Source organism: Nycticebus coucang, chromosome 13 (genome assembly GCF_027406575.1).
Source record: "Nycticebus coucang isolate mNycCou1 chromosome 13, mNycCou1.pri, whole genome shotgun sequence".
In the NCBI taxonomy this organism is placed as follows: Eukaryota; Metazoa; Chordata; class Mammalia; order Primates; family Lorisidae; genus Nycticebus; species Nycticebus coucang.
In genome coordinates, this window is record NC_069792.1 from 53677941 (window position 1) to 53682822 (window position 4882).

The 4882-nt window shown below is 38.9% G+C and overlaps 1 pseudogene; it reads right to left on the reverse strand.

Annotated features, from left to right (window-relative positions):
• Nucleotides 1–721: 721 nt before the first annotated feature.
• On the reverse strand, nt 722–4555 carry LOC128563893 (fatty acyl-CoA reductase 1-like; annotated as a pseudogene).
• Nucleotides 4556–4882: the final 327 nt, after the last annotated feature.

Here is a 4882-nt window from a genome sequence, read left to right on the forward strand (position 1 = left end):
ATTTATTTTCACTTTCCTTCAAAAAGCACACAGCATATGTTGATATGGATTCACAAACCAACTTAGATCCAGTAGGGTCTTCAGAATATTATATAGCCTTCTGATTAGAAAAGCAACTGGCTGCTGATAGAAAAATGATATGCATCAGACATTAATCAAAAAAGGGAAAATAAGAACATAGCATTCATGTTTGATACCTGCAGGATGATGTGAAAATAGTTTGGTTATAATTCTAACAAAACTGAAACCCACATCAACTGATAAAAAAGAAATCAAACACTGAAGAATCAAGTATCTACCAACTTAGCTAGCACCCCCATCCAAATAAATGCTTTCTATTGCACTGAATATTAGAATTAGAAATTCACTATGTGTTAAGGCATATTTTAATGAATATGTTCCAGAATTGCACAGTTATACTGGTCAGTGTTCCTATTTATTCACTCCTTCCTTCACTCTACCCCTTTCTTCCAGGGATCAAGATGTTAAGTCATGGTTTGGGTGGCTACTGTAGATTGGAGCTGGCACACCACAGTGTATTTACTAGGTTTTATGAGCATAGACATTGAAATGTTATACAAAATGTGCCATAATTTACTCCACACTCTGATCTAAGATGGCTTAATGTCTTGACAAAAGGTGAGATGACTTAAGTACATTTTACATTTTGTGCATTTAGACCACCATATGCCTAGATGTTCTAATGCTAAATTCTTGGTCTTCAGTATCTCATAGTGCTGGATGCTCTGAAGTATGACAGAAACTTGTAACACAGACTAACTGCAAAGTACCAAATGTTTCTTGCCATTTGCGATCTTACAATAAAAATGCTCCAGATAAGTGGGGAAAGGTGTGGGTCCAGTTTCAGTCTTTTACATGTAGACATCCAGTTCTCCCAACACCATTTATTGAATAGGGAGTCTTTCCCCCAAGGTATGTTCTTGTTTGGTTTATCGAAGATTAGGTGGTTGTAAGATGTTAGTTTCATTTCTTGGTTTTCAATTCAATTCCAAGTGTCTATGTCTCTGTTTTTGTGCCAGTACTATGTTGTGTTGACCACTATGGCTTTGTAGTACAGACTAAAATCTGGTATGCTGATGCCCCCACCTTTATTTTTATTACTAAGAACTGCCTTAGCTATACGGGTTTTTTTCCAGTTCCATACAAAACGCAGAATCATTTTTTCCAAATCTTGAAAGTACGATGTAGGTATTTTGATAGGAATGGCGTGGAATAGGTATATTGCTTTGGGAAGTATAGACATTTTAACAATGTTGATTCTTCCCATCCATGAGCATGGTATGTTCTTCCATTTGTTAATATCCTCTGCTATTTCCTTTTTGAGGATTTCATACTTTTCTTTATAGAGGTCCTTCACCTCCTTCATTAGGTATATTCCTAGGTATTTCATTTTCTTTGAAACTATGGTGAAGGGAGTTGTGTCCTTAATTAGCTTCTCCTCTTGACTGTTATTGGTGTATACAAAGGCTACTGACTTGTGGACATTGATTTTATATCCTGAAACATTACTGTATTTTTTGATGACTTCTAGGAGTCTTGTGGTTGAGTCTTTGGGGTTCTCTCTAAGATCATGTCGTCAGCAAAGAGGGAGAGTTTGACCTCCTCTGCTCCCATTTGGATTCCCTTTATTTCCTTGTCTTGCCTAATTGTATTGGCTAGAACTTCCAGCACTATGTTGAATAGTAAAGGTGACAGAGGACAACCTTGTCTGGTTCCAGTTCTAAGAGAAAAGCTTTGAGTTTTACTCCATTCAGTAAAATATTGGCTGTGGGTTTGTCATAGATAGCTTCAATCAGTTTTAGAAATGTGCCACCTATGCCTATACTCTTCAGTGTTCTAATTAGAAAAGGATGCTGGATTTTATCAAATGCTTTTTCTGCATCTATTGAGAGGATCATGTGATCTTTATTTTCACCTCTGTTAATATGGTGGATAACGTTTATGGACTTGCATATGTTAAACCAGCCTTGCATCCCTGGGATGAAGCCTACTTGATCATGATGAATGACTTTTTTGATGAATTTAAGGCATGAAACAATAAAAATCCTCAAAGAAAGCATAGGAAAAACACTGGAAGATATTGGCCTGGGGAAAGACTTCATTAAACTGAAAAGCTTCTGTACAGCTAAGGAGACAATAACCAAAGCAAAGAGACAACCTACACAATGAGAAAGGATATTTGCATATTTTCAATCAGACAAAAGCTTGATAACTAGGATCTATAGAGAACTCAAATTAATCCACATGAAAAAAGCCAATAATCCCATATATCAATGGGCAAGAGACATGAATAGAACTTTCTCTAAAGATGACAGACGAATGGCTAACAAACACATGAAAAAATGTTCATCATCTCTATATGTTAGAGAAATGCAAATCAAAACCACCCTGAGATATCATCTAACCCCAGTGAGAATGGCCCACATCACAAAATCTCAAAACTGCAGATGCTGGCGTGGATGTGGAGAGAAGGGAACACTTTTACACTGCTGGTGGGACTGCAAACTAGTACAACCTTTCTGAAAGGAAGTATGGAGAAACCTTAAAGCACTCAAGCTAGACCTCCCATTTGATCCTGCAATCCCATTACTGGGCATCTACCCAGAAGGAAAAAAATCCTTTTATCATAAGGACACTTGTACTAGACTGTTTATTGCAGCTCAATTTACAATCGCCAAAATGTGGAAACCGCCTAAATGCCCACCAACCCAGGAATGGATTAACAAGCTGTGGTATATGTATACCATGGAATACTATTCAGCCATTAAAAAAAATGGAGACTTTACATCCTTTGTATTAACCTGGATGGAAGTGGAAGACATTATTCTTAGTAAAGCATCACAAGAATGGAGAAGCATGAATCCCATGTACTCAATTTTGATATGAAGACAATTAATGACAATTAAGGTTATGGGGGGGAGGAAAAGCAGAAAGAGGGACTGAGGGAGGGGGGTGGGGCCTTGGTGTGTGTCACACTTTATGGGGGCAAGACATGATTGCAAGAGGGACTTTACCTATCAATTGCAATCAGTGTAACCTGGCTTATTGTACCCTCAATGAATCCCCAACAATAAAAAAAAAAAAAAAGATGAAAAAAAAATGCTCCAGATGAAGATCACAAGGATAGTATTAAAACCATAATGTATGTTCCGCAACTTGTTCAGATGTTTTCTAGCTACTGGGAGGCCAAACATTTCTTGGTTCCCATACAGTAGTTTTCTACATATTCTGCCCATTTGTATCTGCTGTACATCGATATTGAAGGTCTTTTTATCTTCAGGGTTTAGTTGATTCATTAACATATTGACGTTGTCAGTATTCCAAACCCAAGAATCACTTGTGAAATATTCAAGAAACACCATAGCTTTGTGAAGATGAGTTATTGTTTTCATCATCCTTGGGCTTCTTCCAGTCATCCTAAGGTAGATATCATACAGGAATGCTGGGGCCTTATGGCTTACAGCAATCCAGTAATGATATATAAGGTGATTAGAGGTTAGATTTACATTGGGCTGTCTGAAGGCCTGTTCGAGAGGATTCCTCTTGAAAGTGGAAATTACATGGTATTCAACTTCACCCCAGTGGAAAGCATTAGTGCTTCCCATTGTGCAATTATACGCCATGATGTTTCTTGGTCTATTAACTCCAGAATACCAGGCTGCCACAAGACTCGTGTTGACAACTACATCTACAGGAACAAGATTTGCAAGGGCATTGTTGGAGGCACGCATTGTTCGAAGAATTCCTTTCCCTGCCTTTGTTGAAATTAAAAACAACACCACAATAAAGAGACCTCTTGGTCCATTAAAGTTATCAATCCATCCTGGAAAAGGCTCTTTCCAACTGGCACCAACAATTGATGGCCTTACAATCGCCACATTTAGCTTCGCTCCTTCTTGTTGTACAACATATTCTGCCAAAGCCTTTGTCTATATGTACGTATTAGGTCTATCACCTATCTATTTTGGCTAATATCATTTACTAAGGCATCATTCATCCACTCTAAAGAATCAACAGCTTCTTAGGAGCCACAGGGAGTGGATAGACTACTTTATCAATATGCTTTCGATTGCAGTAGGCATATGCTGTTGATACATGCATGAACACTTCCAGATTCTTCATTTGTTGCAAGGAGAATAAGCTGTCACGTAGCAATCACACTTAACTGAACAGCATCTTGCAAATTTTCATTAAACCTTACTGTAGCTGCACAGTGAATTGACAGAATCTACGATGACCTCTTTATCTTCTTCACTAAGCGCCAGGTTAGGTTGGGTGAGTTTGCTGTTGATTGCTATAATTTTCTCTCTCAAATCTGGATTTTCACTTCTCAATCTGTCAAAGAGCTTGCCATTAAGGACTGCTTCTACTCGCTCTTGTGGTGTCCGTCCAGCTTTCTGCCTCACCCAGACATACACTGAATTCACCTTAGGACAAGACCTCAGCAATTTTTCCAAAAGCACCTTCCCTAGAAAACGGTAGCTCCTATGAGGAGGACCTTCTTGCCTTCGTAGTATTCTGGGATTGGAACCATTTTCACTCTAGACACAGAAGCTCGCGCCTCGCTCTCCTTCCTAGCTTTTCCACTGCCCCTGGCCGGCTGCTCACCTTATTTGTTTTTAAAATATGACATAGATATTCAAAGGTAAATTCTTTGTCTCTCAGAGCCTCTTGGCCCAGAATTGAATACTCTGGTCTCCCTAGGAATTGTTCTAGCTCCAGGATTGTTCTGCTTTCTGGGCCCGCTTTTTGTACTTGCTGTAAATGTCAAGAACTCCTTCGCAGAGTCATTTTTCTCCCCCTGTGCAGTCAAGCATGCTTTTTGTGCCTGGCAGAAAAAGCACACGGGAGCAGAGCTCAG